Here is a 19,027-nt window from a genome sequence, read left to right as displayed (position 1 = left end):
GAGATTCTTGCCTGTCTGGAAATAGGGTTATTTCAAACTTTGATTGAATTGGTGCAGTTCGAATCAATATCGATTAACACACCTCCTTAGTCGATTTGTTTGGATTCTTATATTAAAATGCTGTTCATTCTTCGTTGAGTATCTGTGGCTTTGGGATTACAATTAATCAATCATCAGAACGCGAGTAAACATGATTTACTATTTAACAAGGAACCTTGAAAAATGTATTTGGATATTCCCTCATATGCCAATTTATTAGGAGTTGTCTTCTTAGTATAATCCACCCTTAAGATAGATTATCAAACTTCAAAAATGTGCAACTGAGATTTTTGTAAGAAAAAAAATGTAAGGTTAAATTAAAGATGGCGCCCGACTCTCTCTTTAACACGGTAAGATATCCTCAACACGGCACAAGAAGCAACAGCCACACGATTCCCCCGCCAACTCAATCGTCACTCCCCACGTCTTTCCCCTCACCCGCTTTTATCGTCGTTCTAGGCCGGCTAAATTTGCATATTCCGAGAATTCGTGTGACTTTGCGAGACATCATACTTTACAAAAGACGGCGGTCGCCATCTTGGTCCCTCTTTTCTATTTTTGGTCGGTAACGCTGAGCTGGTCTCGAGGTAAGTCTTTTTCCCCTCATCCGTCTCTCCCACGTACCCACACAACACGCAAACACGCGGGCGCTTATCTCCTGGATGCACGTTACACTCCCCCCTGATCTGATGATCACATAGAGAGCACTGGGGGGGGTCTTTTAGTGCGTGTGCTTCTGCGAAGAGGTACATTCACTGTTTCAGATTCGGGCTCTGGATCTGGTTCCGCCTCATCAGATGAAGTATCGCTATCAGTCTCTGGAAGGGGCTCACTGAATCCGTGCATCGGCAGCTCATCGCTAGACGCTTCACTGCTTTCTTCTGTAGTTGTATGACGCACCTCGGTAGCTGGGCGAAGATCTCGCACATGTCGTGGGGTTCCATCGACCAAAACAGACTGCTGGCTAATCACTCCAGATATGTGTCCTCGCTTAAACTTGGCGGTGCACCGATTTCCTGGAGGCCGCACCCACACTGGATCTCCCACTTCATATCTGTTATATGTTCCCTTGTCGGTTGGCTGCGTAGTGTTGATTCCCTTCACTCCGACTCGGTACGTGTAAATAGCATTCGCAGGTGCGGTTGAAGGGGACGTCCCGTCCTTTGGCGTAATGTTGTACCAATATGTTGCTTCCGCAATAGTACATCGCTTTCTGGCAGCAATTCTCTTGATGCTGCGATGGCTTCTTTCAGCAATGCCATTTCCTGATGGCACATGCGCACATCGCAACCGTAGACGGACGCCCCACTCATCTAACAACTGCCGGACTTGCTGGCTACAAAACGCTGCATCATTGTCAGTCAGGAGCTCTTCCGGCGCACCTCGCTCAAAAGAAATGGATGATAGGTGGCGAACAACATTTGCTGAATCCTGTCTGGTCATCTGCCGCCACACCGCAAATCTCGTAGGCCCGCAATCAATGAGAGTTAGAAAGGGCTTGCCACTGTAATGGGTAATATCCATGGCCAGCCGCTGCCACACACTCTCAACTTCCAAGCGACCCTTCTGCCATCGCTCTGGTGCAGGATCAATAGACTGGCAAGCCTCACAATTTCTGACGATCTGTCTGACATCCATCTTGGTCACTGCTGGGTATGCACGCCTCACAAAATAAAGGGTCCTCTTGATACCCGGATGTCCGCTCTGTGCATGAATTTTTTGTATTTGACATGGGTCGATTGCAACTGCACAAGAAAGCAGTGAAGCGTCTAGCGATGAGCTGCCGATGCACGGATTCAGTGAGCCCCTTCCAGAGACTGATAGCGATACTTCATCTGATGAGGCGGAACCAGATCCAGAGCCCGAATCTGAAACAGTGAATGTACCTCTTCGCAGAAGCACACGCACTAAAAGACCCCCCCAGTGCTCTCTATGTGATCATCAGATCAGGGGGGAGTGTAACGTGCATCCAGGAGATAAGCGCCCGCGTGTTTGCGTGTTGTGTGGGTACGTGGGAGAGACGGATGAGGGGAAAAAGACTTACCTCGAGACCAGCTCAGCGTTACCGACCAAAAATAGAAAAGAGGGACCAAGATGGCGACCGCCGTCTTTTGTAAAGTATGATGTCTCGCAAAGTCACACGAATTCTCGGAATATGCAAATTTAGCCGGCCTAGAACGACGATAAAAGCGGGTGAGGAGAAAGACGTGGGGAGTGACGATTGAGTTGGCGGGGGAATCGTGTGCGCTGTTTTAAGTGTGACATTTTTTTTCTTACAAGCTATCTCGGCCATTTGGCCTCTAGGACTATGACCAAGTCGAAATTTGACTTAAAGCTCATACCCGTGTTTGACGGGTCCACGTCCATCGTCGACTGGGTTGAAAGGGTCGAGCTGACGTGCGACCTTTGTGAGGTGAAAAGGGTACACACTGTAATTACCCTGAGATTGACTGGGGGTGCCTTGAGTGTATATCAGCAACTCAGTGCTGCCGAAATAGCTTGTAAGAAAAAAATGTAAGGAAAAATTAAAGATGGCGCCCGACTCTCTCTTTAACACGGTAAGATATCCTCAACACGGCACAAGAAGCAACAGCCACACGATTCCCCCGCCAACTCAATCGTCATTCCCCACGTCTTTCCCCTCACCCGCTTTTATCGTCGTTCTAGGCCGGCTAAATTTGCATATTCCGAGAATTCGTGTGACTTTGCGAGACATCATACTTTACAAAAGACGGCGGTCGCCATCTTGGTCCCTCTTTTCTATTTTTGGTCGGTAACGCTGAGCTGGTCTCGAGGTAAGTCTTTTTCCCCTCATCCGTCTCTCTCACGTACCCACACAACACGCAAACACGCGGGCGCTTATCTCCTGGATGCACGTTACAATTTTTTAATAGGTATTTATAAATTAGGCAACGAAACCTTACTTCAAGCGATATATATTATCCGACTGTGAATAACTAAAGACGTTTATCAGATGATGGTGGACGGAACGGGGGCACAATATTCTGTTTGATTAAATAAGAAGGTCGGTTCCTTATGACGTACATATCTCCCAGTTCGACAGAATAATTTCTGCTTTTGATAAGATACAGAAACAAAAGATCGAGCCTTGAAGCGAATTATGCTATGAATAATAGCAATTGTCCGAATTATCAAATTAATAAACATGAACAACATTCATCTAAAATATTTGGCAACATAAAACAGGGTTTTCTATTTGAAACTGATATGTCGTTTCTATTTAGAAAGTGAATACTTGTGTTACAACACATTTATATCCTATATCTTAATAGAACGATCGGTGTTTGAAAGGACAACCGACAAAGATAAATGCGTACGGTTATAATCCGTGTAATAAAACGCATACTTAAACGCGTTACTCGTAACAAGATGATCTGCATCTACCGATTCCAGAAATGGAAACATATTTGCGTATGGAGGAGCGTATGGATGAAAGGACTTACCGCAAGAAAATAATACAGTGGAAAGAAGATAATTTATTTATTTATGTAATCCGTGAATAATTTGGGGGATAGATATTTTTCAGTATGAACAAGATAAAAAAAATGTTTCCTTTGTAATCTCCACAAGAATTATTCTCTCTCTTTTGCTTCACACATATACTTTTCGTTGCCTCTTGTGGCAAGTATTCAGCAAAACCCCTGAGACCACTCAAAATTAAAGGTTAATCAGTCCACATTGATGAAAATATTTCATGACGGAAAACTTTTACAGCACTATTGTGCAGGCAAACAAACATCAAGACATAATTATACTAAACCTTACATCTAAAATATTTTATTTATTTCTATCTCAATACTAACATAAGGGAAATCGTAGAAAATGTCTAAGATATTGTTGCCTGATCGAGACTATCATGGCTAGAACATTTTCATTGGAGTCTTGCTGAAAGATAAATGCATAACGTACCTCTTACCGCATTACATCTGTTGTAATGCTCAGTTTCGGGTACGCTAAATCAACTTGGGGCGCCCCTTGGTCTCTGCTGCTGTTAACGTTATATAATGAGCTATCATTTACGATAACCTGCTTTTTTATGTGGCCACTTCGATAATACTGCATTTCGTTTTGCCACGCAGCAGACAGGTTGTCCGATAAAGTTGCCGGATTTGATTTTACTGGTTAAAGGGGTTTCTTAACACATCTAAGAAGAATTTAGCTAAATGTACTTGAAATGCTGAACCTTCCCCCATCTCTGCGCTCCTATAGGCTAATTAAGCAAGTCCGTTCACCCTATTTGCTAAATCTTCGAGTATCTTTCCTCCATCTTTTATTCTTATTAGAGCCCGATCAGAATTTGTAACTCGATGTACCGGGTTATCTTATCCAACAGATCCATACTGGTGCAGTTTCTATGATCATCGATACATTCTCTGATTATTCTCGATTTTAGACCGTCCATAAACGTATGCTAAGTTTAGTAGTTCTGTTAGCTGGTAGATCCGCATTTTCATTTTCAGAGCTGCTAGCCATGTAGTAAAATTGTTCATTTTTTCAGTAAATATTATGATCTTCGATCCACCTGTCAGGACTGTCTTAAATCGAGATTGGTTATTAATAGACATTTTGTCAAACATATATTTAGGAAAAAATTCTACCCACAAAATGTTTACAGATTATTAAAATAAATTAGTTTGCAGAAGAAGCAACCAGGACAGAGGAAGCAGCCACATACGTAAGCTTTTCTGGAGTTTTATGGTGTTTTCTTTTCCCTCTATTAATACTTTGTTGATGTGGTTGTTCTTAAGTTAAGTTTCCTCATTTAATCTGTTTCAGGGGATTATTTTTCCTCAGGGTGTTTCCTAGTTTTAAGGCACCAATTATGATGCGATCGTTTTTCCGGAACGGGTTTCTGGATTTGTCCGTGTCTTGCCCACGTTCTGGGAACGCTATTTCACCCCTATACGGCAACAAGCTTTGCAAGTATCAGACACGGTCAAACGATAGGCACATCTCTTACATAAATGGGGTCGGTATCGCATTGGATATTATCGGCCGGCATTTCTTGCCATCTTCTTGTCTTCATTGCGGCATTAATGACAGGTATTCCTCATGGCAAAGATCGAGTTTCTGTTGCTGAAAATTAACGATTGTAAAATACAGTGAATAAAGGAAATGTGATTATCTTATTTTATAATTGAAGAGCATATTTGCTGACCACATGCCTTCGTCGCCGAGGGCTTCGCTGTAATAACAACTATTCCTCTGTTTTTGACGTACACCAGCACGTAACCTTTTAGAATAATACAATTTAATTTCTATTTCTTCATTGAAAAAACAGATAAAGAGCGTACAAGAAAGAAATAGTCAAATAAATGTTTTGTTTGGAAGCCATGTTTAATTTCAGAAGAGTTTCCGATGGGTAGTTATTCTCTAGAGATAGAAATTCTCAATAGGCAGCTGTCCTGTACAGGTGCTGGAGTTTATAATTTTGCTGCTCGAGTTTACTAGTAAGCACTATTCGCTAGGATGCTAAGAAGATTAAAATTTATTCTGACATTCTGGTTTCTTATTGGTAGATAGCAACGTAATATTTTTAATAGAATCGCAATACATTGAGGAAGCACACCCCCATTATATAAGGTTGGGATGAGTCTCTTTGCTACTTCGGACGCTTAGAGACTTGGGTCGAGGTACAAGTCAAGAATCCGTTCTTGACAATCATCCCGGCAGGTGATGGACCAGAAACTGGGCCAGTACCTTTTGTTTGATAGATGTTAATGTTATAATGCGATGCGATATGTAATACGATTCTTATTGTGGTTATAATTGTCGTCGGTAAAAACGCAAAAAAACAGTCTATACCGTAAATCTGAGAGTATCCTTTAGTAACAAATATAGCCTTATACAATTAACCGCCTGTAGCTGTTTTTATTTTTGTAAAGATCCATCGAGAAAAAAATAACACGTTTATCATTTGGGAGAAGCACTACCGAATAAGTATTACTTTCTGTTAACGCATATATTTAGCTTTTCAGTAATATTTGTTTATTGATGACAATGTTCCGAATTAATTGTTTCGTTAAAGTTTTATGGCGTATTATCCATGAAATAGTAGAATTCAACTTAATAATCTTCTAAATTTTCGCCCAGATAAAATTGGGTTGTCTTCTACTTTTTTGCGATAATGTTCTTATGAATTATCGACTATAACAGAAGCAACACCACTGTCATCATTATTAATACACTTGTCCTCATCAACGGGGATTTATTGTCCTCATTTAGTTTATAAATTTGAGGGAATGATTATTCTTCATCTTCATATGATGGATATTTCGTCGTCGTCGTTTACACAGCAGATATTTTAATTTTATTTTTCTCTGAAAAAAATATTAAGTAAGCTAACCTGTTTTTATCGTACCAAAGTTATATGCGACGACCAATTTTGGAATTTAATTGGCTTTTCGTATCTGTAGATGCAAATCAAGTTAAACCAAACATGTGCATTTTGCTTACATTTGGCTTTCTGCAGCAGAGGATTCGTATAGAGTTCTTTATCGTATTTTTATAAACGGCCGGTAACCTACATATGCAACAGTGATTAGTGCATACATCCAGTTTTTTCTTGGGGGGTAGGTTCTAGGAGTAAGCAATTTGCTATTTGAAAAAGTGTCTGCAATGATCTATCAACAGTTCCGTTTGGTGAGGTGAATTAGGGGCTGATTTTTCAGGGTTGATAAGATAGTTAACTAATAAAAGTTCAAAGTATGTATTTGTGAATTCCGTACCATTGTCAGAGCGACGACAGTTTACTGCACCGCAAAGCGATCATATCAGATAACTATTATTTAGTTCATATCCAAGTATCAGGTTTGTTTTTTAAGAAAAAAAAACATTATTAAACCAGAAGTATCGTCTACAGAATGTAATGCATATCTTAAGTTTTCTCTGCCCATAGGTTCAACGGGAAAATTATAGTCACAAGGTACCAGTGATAAGACCATCGTGGCCATCTTGCGTGGCATCGTGTTTTGGGACTTTGCTATTTTACTTTGTGTACTAACATGGCAGTTTGTCAAGATTTTTAAGTTTTTATTTTCATTCAGTCAAACACATTCGACATCTCTTTGATATCTGGAATGTTGCAGTGTCTAATAATTTCGTGCCATACAGGGAAATCATAGCAAGCAGGTTTTGATGCTCTTTAAATATTATAGTCTTTCATTTTCCTTAATATCGAATTCATTTTTTATTTTTGTACGCCAATTTTAATTAATTAGGGCTAAAATTTATATTTGCACAATGTTTAATTGCGACTTGGGCAGAAAATATATTGTGTTTACATTTCGGAATTAGAAAAGGGTTTTCCAAAATACAGAAAGAAATGTCACCTTTATAGTTTCTTAGCATGATTTTAACAACGTCTCGCTTCAAAGCGATATAGCTTGCTGACAGCTTTCAGCCAACTCTACGAAGTGACTTTGAGCGTTAAAGTTGTGATCAAAATTGATAAAATCAGATTCATTCGTAAATACATGTGCGTTTGAACCACAATCGACAAGGAATTTGGTACTGTTCGTTGAATTGTCAAACGTACATAAAGATAAAATATATGTACTCCAACGGAGCAGTCCACATTTTTAATGGAGTTTTCTTTAAAATTTGTGTATCTACATAGGACACTCTTGTAATTATTCGCCCACAATTGTAGCAAATAATGTTTATCTTTTTCTTAAGAGGAACGTGTTGTTGGATAATTTGGCTCTTTTGATTCAAGGAAAGAGTATAATTTAATTTTGGTGCTTTTAAGTGGGTGTATTATAATTTAATTATATTTGTGGATTCGTTTTTTTTCTGTGATCATTTTCTCAGTTTCGTTGTAAGTTCTAAGTGCAAACTTTAATTGACTAACAATCATGGGGTTTTCATTCTGAGTTCGCACGGTGATAAACGGTTTAAAATCACCCAGAAAACTTTTAATGGAGTTTTACAGACTGTCTATAATAACGTAGCCAGACATTTAAAAATAAATTTGCTGTTGTTTTGACCCTTCTTTATAATCCGTAATCCTTACGAATTTTGCACGATTTAGAGATGTAAATGCAGTAAGTAGAATATATTTTTGGATTTTTCGTTCAATAAATAATGGTCTATTAATATGCTCAAGTCTTTGCAGCTATCGCTCAAGGTTGATATCATTTCTAATCATCTCCTACATTTTATCACTGCATTAAATTCGTAAAATTTCAATTAAATTTCAAACTCTCAGGGTCGTTTCTATTTTCAGGTTGTGTCTCAATTACCTTGTGTAATGTTTGGATTTCTAAATATCCTAAAAACATTTACTGCCCACAATTCGAATCCTGACTTTGATCTATCGAATTGGAAGTCATGTTTATTTCACAAAAGATTCCGATGGGTAGTTATTCAATATAAATCGTCGAGATGAAGAATAGTCAGTGAGCAGCTGTTCTGTACATGTTCAAAAATTGATAATTTTGCAGACAGAGATTGTTTTCACGAAAAAATTATGTGCTGGAACGCTAGGAGATTTAATATTTATTTGTGAAATTCTAGTTTCTGATTGGATGATAGCAGAACGTGGATTAAATTTATTCGTCGGTTCTTATTAGCAGCGTTTATAAATAGAATCTCCGAACATTGAGTAGTACTACGCCCATTATATATGGAGTGGGTGAGTCTACTTGACCCTTTGGTTGCTTAGAGGCTGAGTAGAAAAGTACCATTAAAGAACTCATTCTTTACAATCAGCCCGACAGTTGCGGTGTCAGGAACTGGCCCAGTAATTGTCGGACTGATGTTGGCCGTCTGGATATAACAGAATAGGTCCACAATCCCACACTATTGCTTGCTGCCTGAGGCGCCCCGACCGTGGAATGCCGACGGGATGCTTAGGGAACTTTTGTTAGGCCAGACTGTTCCCCATTTAGGGGCGCTTGCTTGACACCCCAGTTTCCAGACCTTGTGTTACATAATGCTCTGGTGGTCAGTATTTTAATATTTACCCCCATTAAATATCGAAAATATTTCAACAAAATGCATAATAATATTTTGAAAATAACACAAATCAAATGTTATTTTGTTTTCAATTTAGCTATGGGTTGGATAAGTTTGACTATTGAACACCTGTTTACACCGGGCTACACAAAACCCTTTTCAATCAAATGCACACTTAAATCGGCAACCTTTTGTGCACTCGTTGAGTTTTTGTTTCCCTCCTTACAATCACAGTCAGACAAACGTTAGATATAAAGTTTAATTATGCAGAAGCTCCGGCACCCACAAAAAGGAGCTTTTTCATTCGTCCACATGTTTGTTGTAGTTTAGAAGTTCTTAAAAGAATTTCAAATTGCTAAATCTGTGCAATATTATTATAAAACAAATTCAATGAAAATTTAAGATATTTTGTTTTTAGATGGAAGAAGATACAAATGTTATTCCACATAAGACAATTTGAATACAACGAAAACAGCATTTTAGGAGAATACTTCTGAATTAGTGTCACGTGGTTATTTAAGAAATACATGAGTCATCTAAATATTTACTAACAGCTACAGCTGTTTCTTTCTCTTTTTGCAGAAAGCTCGAAAAAGCACTAATATAAGCCCATTTTAATTCAATAAAACTGCCGTCTGTATTTCTAAAATATATAGGAACTGTTGATATGTTCCATATTTAAACATGTACACAAAACTATATAAACCTATTCAATTCATAAAAAAGTATAAAAGACGCAGAATATTAAATAATGCGCCGTGTTTTGTAAATATAACAGAGACATACCCATGAACCCACCACCACATATATTTCTTATATATGAGTATCAAGCATAAGTTCCCTATTTCAAGAAAACCCTTATCATTGTTATAACCTATAACTACGTATTATAAAATAAAGCCAACTTCCAACCACTTCTACAATATTCTTCCCGATAAAGTAGATGCGCATAGGACACGTATATTGAACCAATCATTGCATAACTGGCACACATTTACGTTCATTTTAAAATAAAAGCTATATTCCTCCTCCATCGCACAGGTAACTTTAGTACTCCCATTTCTTTAAACACTCTCAATATATTACCATTCTTTTCTCACACAATTATTTCGCTGCTAAGTAAGCTATCGCTATACGTCGCATCCCTAATATGGCTCCTAACATCTTCTCTAAACTTCTGAGGAGAAACATTTGGCTTTGAAATAACATGTGTTTTACTTATTTTACACACAAATTGCGGCATCATCATTATTGATAAAAACGACTAAGTCGATATGTATTAGTATATCCTTTTATATTGTCGTTTCCTTATTTTCTGCATCTCGCTCGCTCTCTGTCTCTCTCTCTGTCTCTCTATGTCTCTCTATGTCTCTCTCCATATATATATAATTGTATATATATATATATATATATATATATATATATATATATATATATATAGATGTTTTTATTTGCTTTTGTTAGCGATACTTTCTTGAATGAATTCAAGTATTTTTACGAAAGTGCATTTTTACCTAAATGCTTGTTGGGAATAATTTTCCTATTGAATAATCTGGTACCCCCTTAATGGGGACCGGCATATATATTCTTTTTAAAATATAATTATCCACTGACACGTGTTTCGTCGTCTACGACTCATCAGAGTGGCTGAATACGACGAAATACGTGTCATTGGATAATTATATTTTTAAAATAATATATAAGCATTCTGACAAATTAACAAGGAATATATTTCTGCGCCTTTTGTTACGACAAATAATTTAATAAACACAAGAACCTGATAGAAAAAAAGTACAAAATCAGTTTAGAAAGAAGGAGGAAACGAATAATCAAGTCTCATTGGAAGATAAGGGTGAATCATTGTTAGGTTACTAAAGAGCGAACACTGTAATTGGCTAGAATTTTCTATTTCATAGCGTGGCTCAATAAAAACTGGTTTACTTGAACACCACATTATTATAATCAGCTTACGATCGCGATGTTTTCCACAACCAAGTAGCCATATGTAAAACTGCTGATTAAATTTTCGTTCAGTTTTATGTATAAACAGAGTGGCAGGAACCTGTTTACAACGGCGTGCTTAGAGGGATATCGTAAAGTTATTTTCGAAAGTGCTTTTATAGCAGGCACGTGTAACTCAGTGAATCCCCTGCGATCTTTGCCACTTTTAATTTACTATAATGTACACATATCTATATATCTATAAAAGTGAACGTGGGTTTGTATGTGTGTATCTGTGTGTCTGTGTACATTTCCCTACGCAATGCCTCTGTCAATTTTTAGTCTACAGACTCGAAATTATAATTACAGGTTACTGAGATTTGGAAAAACCGATGTGATCGGATTTTGTCCAGAAATTTGGCAATTAAGGGGCAAAAGTTCAAGGATTTGACGTTTGAGAAATCTACTAAACTCCTCCGACAATTTTGGGTCGACGCATTGGAAATTTTAGATATAGGTTCCTTGGACTTTTAGATATAGGTTCCTTGGACTTAGATATAGGTTCATTGGATCTAACTTAATAACTTGATTTGAACCCAAAACAATAAATTTTGAGGAGTCATAATAGGGGTCGAAGTTAAAAAAAAAAGAGCGCTGCGGTCTCTTCCAAAGTACTCAGATAATTTCTGGTCTACGCATTTGAAATTTTACATAACGTGTATTCAGAGAGAGTGCAAGCTTTTTCATCAGTTTGGGTCGAATTTTTTTTTTTTTAGTAACCAATATATAAATGTATGTGTGTATGTATGTTTGCATGTCTGCCTTAAATTTTCAAGAGAGACGACGGATTTTACCAAGAGCAGTATCGTTTTAAAGTTCGACCTTTTATACGACAAATATCGAAAAATTGGCTAAAAACATTAGTATTTTCCCCTTCAACTAGGCACTTTTCTACCGGGGGAAGGGTCACTTTTTTCGCCGATATTTTTTAAAGTTATCCCCTCCATTAGATTGTCTAGCCTTAATTTTAAAAAATGTCGCTTCCAGTTTGGCAGTGGTCGTAACAACATAAACGTTAGGTTTTACCCCGTCTTTTCCTCCTTTGCAGTACGGCTTCGAGCCTGCCGTCTTACTACCCCTTTTTTTTTTTTGCTCAACATACACATCCAAACATCCGGGAAACGCCGGGGACCCATGCTAGTACTAAATATAGATGAATGCATTTAACTAGCACACGGTATATACCTACTATGTGAATAAATGAACCATACAATAAATTACAATACTTATTTAAATTACCTCCCCTTTTCGGGAATATATCAATCTACACTCACCGATTTCCTATTACACACGTTAAACGTAATCCTTGATTTATGGTATTAATCAACACACATAGGGAAAAACGAATGGGGAAATACGAACAAGAATAAATATAATGTTGGTACTAATAAACATAGAAAGCGGCAAGAAAATTCTTTCTAAAACGATGTTTAGTCACTTGAATGAATTCTCTATTGGTTTTAGACACACATAGAAAGTAAGGGGTATTAATAGCAATGATTGTGCTTAGAAAAGAGATTTGAGATTAATAATTTACAAAAGCTTTTTATGGCTTGCAAAATAAACTGGCTGAAATCCTGGCCATTTGACGTTTCTATTTAAAGTAAAGTAATTAGAGGAGTCAAGTTATTTACACTGCCAATGAATTAGACACATTAGACTCTGAGTTTGATTAATGCATCTCTGTAGTAAACGGATTTCAAGTCGGCACATCAAGGCCCTCGAAACGGTCTCTTAATCAATTAGCCACAATGACATCCAAGTAAGAATATTTATCTATATATTTATCTATATATCTATAAAATGAGGAAAATGTGTGTGAGGACCTTGTTCAGTCACAATATTCAACAAATGTTTGATTTATAGACGGAAATCTGAGATATACAATATTCAATCATGTGGAAAAATTTTAATCCATTTTTATACAGAAAAAAGACGGCTTAGAGGTAAAAAATGAGATAGAGTTATTTGAGAATCATCGGATTTTAATCTGTTATCAATAGTTTCAGGGCTGCGCATGCGCTGTCGTGAAAAATTAAGGTTTCTTTACGATAAGATTAATTAATATTGAAAACACTTCATAGATCGTCACAACCTATTATAGGTGTTATCACGCTTCACTTACTGTTGTTAGGTTTTGGTTTCGATCGCAACCCGAGTTTTTTGTTTTTTGTTTACTTACTAGTGGAGTGTTCGGTAAATGCATATTACTTGTAGGCACATGTCACAATTTTTTTTTTTTTTTTCTAAAGGAAGTTTTCGTTACGTTTAATACTTACGGTTTTTTCCTGTTTTTAATAAATAAAAATGCTGCTTTAATTAAAATATAATATATATATACATTTTATGTATTATGTACTATGTATTTTAGGCGCGAGCAACGCTAGTAAGGTATAAAACATAAGCGTTTAATTACCAAGTCAATTTTTAAAACACAAATAGAGAGAAAAATAATGAGAAAAAAGTAATCTAATGCATAGTAATAGAAACCGCTAAGGCGATTATAAGTCGGAGGTATTTTCTAAAACAGTACTCATTTTCTTAATAGAAACTACCATTACTCATTAAAGATGTCATATAATTCATCTCCAACAAGGGTTGCGAGGAAGTTTTAATTTTGTCACCATCTCAGCTGTCTCACCATACTGACAATCGCGAGACATGACAGCGGCGTCCAACCACGTGCATAATAAAATATGTCCAATTAGATAACGAAAGGCGGAACAGGACAAAAACATAATCAGAAAACTCATAAATAACTGTGCATTATCTAAATAACGTTTTTTCTTTCTTTGTTCTTTATTAATTTTCATTTGTCTTCGTTACGCATTCTGGCTTTCCATAATATTATTTTGGGCGACAGCGCTGGTCGCTTTTCCTATTTGAAAAAAAGAAAGCATTTTTTCTTTATATAATTGGCCCAAAATAATTGAATTATGGGGAAAATTGGTTTTTCCACTAATTGAAAAATTAGCGGAAAGTTTCAATTGTAAGGTAGACTGAACACAATATGAGCGTTCTTTTTGTTCATGTTGTATTTTTGTTCATGAAAAAAAAAAAATAACTTTACAAAGTTAGCTCGTAGGGAAATAGAAACAACTTCTCATTTTATCCAACAGTGTGGAAAAGGTAAATAAGTATGAAAGGAATTCATTTATATGCATTTTTTTAAAATCTTATAATTTCCGAACTAGAAAAGGGAGTTTATTAAGACATTAAGGTAATTCGTTCAGCACGCAATTATCCAAAACCTGGCGTTTTCCTATTTGCCGGGAAAATATTATTACAATACTTTTTAATATTACACCTATAGATTTCTCTTATAAATATGTGGACATTACAATGAATGTATATATATAGACAAAACAAAGAAAGCTGTATATGATAAGATTATTTAAAGATGGAGACGACAAATGAGATTCAGCATACAGCACATTATTTTGTTTTTAATTTTAATATTTTTTGATATAAATATAAAAAGCAGATGTCGATTCACTTGCACGCATGTTTGATTTGAAATTCATCTGTAATCAAAGAAAAATGTACAGTTATTTCTTCATGTGATTTTTTTTAATTATAAAATAAAATCCTCAATTTGAAACCGTAAACAGACAGTAAGGTATTTTTGTTTTGAAAATTTTTAGAGAGAAAATGATTTTAATGATTTTAAACTGATAAAGAGTGACTATTAAAAGGGAAGGTAATTCGTTTCACTTTAATTAATATTTGCGATTATGATGGTAATGAGGATGAGGAGGAGGAGTAGGGGAGTAGGGGGAGGATGATTGGTGACACCAGGTGTCGGCCAAATAAATTGATATTAAATAACAGTGAATGATAATAATCAAAATCACTGCAATCTTAAGTAAAACCGCGCAAAGTGAAGACTAATTAAGATAGGGTATAAGTTGATTTCCATCTTTAACGGCATCAACTAGTCGTGAAAGATGGACGAGGATGAAAAGATCAAGGACAGAATACACGAACCAGATCTCCACTGAATGGGTGCGAAGTCGACTAGGACAATTGAGGAAGCTACTGGTAAACCTCCTCAGTCTGCCCCGTATTTAAAAATTCAGATGATCGGTCATCTCCGTCTCAGTGTAGACTAATCAATTTCCTGTGCGTCCGGAGTAAACTACTGGGATCTGTGTTAAAAAAAGAAGTGATCAACCACCTCAACTGAAACAACCTCCTCAGTTACATGCAAAATGATTCAGCTTTTCTATATCTGCAGCGGATGTGCTTACAGTAATATTCTTACAAGATTAGGTAATATTTCGATGCGGGCTTCGTTTCTAGCGCGATTGCTCTTGACATATCAAAGTCATTCTATATGGTGTGTCATAAAGACATGCTATACCAGTACAGCAAATATCTGTTCAATTAATAAATCATTCCTCTCTGATAAATTTATAAAATAGTGGTCGATGGTCAGAAATCAGACGAACAGTATTAATGCCGGCGTCTCTCGGGGTTCCATCCCGGGTCATACTCTCTTCTAGATCTTCCTCAATGATCTTCAAAATCACATTCTTAGATCATGTGTACACATTTTTTTTCTGAAGACACTACCGTCTAGGACAAGACTTCTTAGGGAGGAAACGGCCAAGGTCTCTCTCATTCGCTCTCCTCTGATCTTGAGCACGTAGTGCAATGGAGAAAAAAGATGGCTGGTTAATATTAAAGCATCGAAAACCAAATGCCTCCCTTTCCATTATCAAAGCGCGTCCCCGTATCTGGAACCTGTTAAAATCAACGGCTCTCACCGTGTAGATGCTTCATATTTAGACAATCTTCTCCGTCTTACCCTCACTTCGGACGTGAAATGGAGCACACACATCGAATCTGTTTCCACGGTCGCCGGAAAAATGGTTACAGCATTCTACTCCTTTCGTAAATATCTCACGGCCGATGTAATTTTCTTCGAGTGTAATAACCAAGTTCGTCCTAGAATGGAGTAATTTGAGCTGGAGCTGCTGGAAGACTCTATTCTGCCTTTGCAGTATTAAAAACAGACTTCCCTTCTCTGAAGCCACTTTTTCACAGAAGAAACTTTGTGAACCTATCCCTGATATATTGCTATTTTCATAGCAAGTGTTCGACTGTACTCACATCTAGTGCCCTTCTTCGCTAATCTAATCACAAAAAACATAAAAGCATTCCCTTTGAAAAAATTGAAAGAAATATATAAAAAAATAACCCCTCTCTCTATCGTTTCCTAAACCTAAACATGGATTCAATAAACAAAACTTCTTTCCTAGAACTGCTCGTCTGAAGAACTCTGCTCCTCTGATCTGGTTTGGAGGGAACTAAAATATCCTTATGTTCAATCCAACGTAAACAAGTTATTATCAAACAATCCTCAATAATATGAGGATTAACTGTCTCAATGACTACACTACACTCATTAATCCTAATCCTTAGTTAGGCCTCGAATTATGTTGATATGTTGTAACCCTGTTATTTTTTAATCGAATGAAGACCATTTGCAAACGGTTTTTGCAATAACGCAGAATCATTTGCAAAGTGTATCGGTGTAGGTGAAAATGTTATGAAACTTGTCCGTCAAACTTCAATTAAAACTACAGTTTGCTCTCAAAGAGAAATTATGGGAAAACTTCAAGACGGTGTTATAATAATAATAATAATAATAATAATAATAATAATAATAATAATAATAATAATAATAATGTAATACACCCAAAATGGGTGATGCTACCTGACTCTATGTTAAATAAAATCGAAGAAAGAGGGCTAGTTCGTATATAAAACTAAGTGACTAACACAAAATAGGAATAAGAAAAGTAATAACGCAAAGCCAAAAAGGAAGCAAAGCTGCTCAAGAATAAAAAAGAGAAGGAAACAGAGTGCAATGTATGAGATTAGAAAAGAAAATAAGAAGAAAATCTGTTACACGGATTGTTCATAAGGATATCAAAATGCATAAACACTTGGAAATTTCTATTAAAGGGACACCTTAACATAGAAACTGGATCTCTAAAAACAGTCGCACAATTAAAATACATTGCATAAAGATTAAGGTTCACAGACGCAGAATCCGTGGAAAAAGATACAAAAAGAATTGACACAATATGTGAATGCAGAAATGTTACTCGCAAAAATATAATAATGAAGTGGGTAAGGCAGTGCCGTGGGCACTATGCAAACAATTGCATTGGTAATACTCAAACCAATAGTACAAGCGCAAACTAGCAGAAGTACTTGAAAATGGAAATCACACAGGCTTATGAGACATTGACGCATAAGTAGATAAATCCACCCAAGCAAGAAGTCACGATATTTAACAAGAAAGTAAATCCCTGTCAAATCATAGATTGTGCCATAGGGGTAATATCAAGTCGAACTAGATGCAAAAGCAATACATGAAACTGGTCAAGTAGCTAATAAGATAAAAAAATAAGAAAGTAAATAAAACACCAATAGCTTTATGAACGCTATAGACACTCCCAACAAATTCAAAAAGAAGAATGGGAGGAATTTGAATCAGTTGGATTGATGAGAAGGTCCAACGGATAACAATAATGAACACGGCTAAACTATTATTTTTTTAAAAAACAAGCATGAGGTAGAGACACAAGCCGGACATACAGAAACTAACACACATGTAAACACAAAGGATTAATACATGAAATCATCAAATCGAAAACTGTATAAATGTAACTTAAGATTCACACTGTTTTCATGGGTGAGTACGTCACCATACACTGATTCCAGACCAAAGAAGTAATGGTTAATCATAGGCTACAAACACTAATTGTTAATATTGAAACTGTTGCGTAAGTAAAATAAGAAGATTTTAAAACCACCTGAAATCCAGAAATCGTAAATCACATATTTGTAAGCTTCGCCCCAACCAATCTAGATAGTTTCAGTAGCAACTGGAACCAAACTAAATAATCGAGAGGATAAAGCAGGAGAAAGACGACTAAGCCGACCTCCACAGAATATATGTGAAAAAAAGGAGACATTGAGGTGGCTTATTGCCACCCAAATTCCAGTAATGGCTAGAGGACAAAAGAAATCAACACTAAACGGCTTTTGCACTGAAGCAAATTCATTTTCAAAGGGTGTCTATAAAAACATGTTGTGACTCAGAATCCAATGAACTTCGTAGGTTCTTAGCAGAAACACATCTAAACTGATAGCATTTTAAAAAATCCTGCTAAGTACAAATAATAATGATACTACTACAACTGCTACTACTACTACAACTACTACTATTATTACTACGTCAATTACTACTAATAATACTACTACTAATACTACTACTACCACTACTACTATTAATAATAATAATAACGACTATAGCTAGATTGAATCAAGGAAGAGCTGAGGCATATAGAGGAGAAGACAAAGTCACTATTTACTATGCATACTGTACTGCATTAAAAGCATTATACTGACCGACAGGAAAGACGACTTAAAAGGAAAGATCGAGGAAGATCTATAGAAAACTGTGTAAATAACACAAACATTTGAAAAAATACGTAATGCAAAAAACTGAAAGAATATTTATTGCAGCAAGAGACACTGAAAAAAAAAGGAAAGAAAAATAAGCGACAACGAAGGCGAGAAAAGAAAAAAATGGTTATAGAAAAAGCTACACGGACGATTAATACGGCTTACAACAGATGTGACTCGGGATAACACTTAGGCAATTCCATAAAATTAAATCGAAAGAGATAAACTGAATACCTTATAACAAGCGCACAGGATAACGCAATTAGAACAAGCCACATCAAAACAAGGATCGACAAGACACAAGAACACATTAAATTCAAGCTATGTGGACAAGGAGCCAAAATAACGGACTACATAATAAGTGAATGTAACAAACCAACAAAAAATAAAATAAAAAAAGGAAACGATCAATTTTGGAGGGCAGACACAAAATTATGCAGACTACATCTTTAACAGACAAATGGTACGAGCACAAACTGACAGCAGTATTTGAAAAAGAAAGTCACAAAATTCTATTGGGCGT

This window comes from Euprymna scolopes, chromosome 16 (assembly GCF_053919585.1).
Source record: "Euprymna scolopes isolate OS-2025 chromosome 16, ASM5391958v1, whole genome shotgun sequence".
In the NCBI taxonomy this organism is placed as follows: Eukaryota; Metazoa; Mollusca; class Cephalopoda; order Sepiida; family Sepiolidae; genus Euprymna; species Euprymna scolopes.
Note: the sequence above shows the minus strand (reverse complement) of the source record.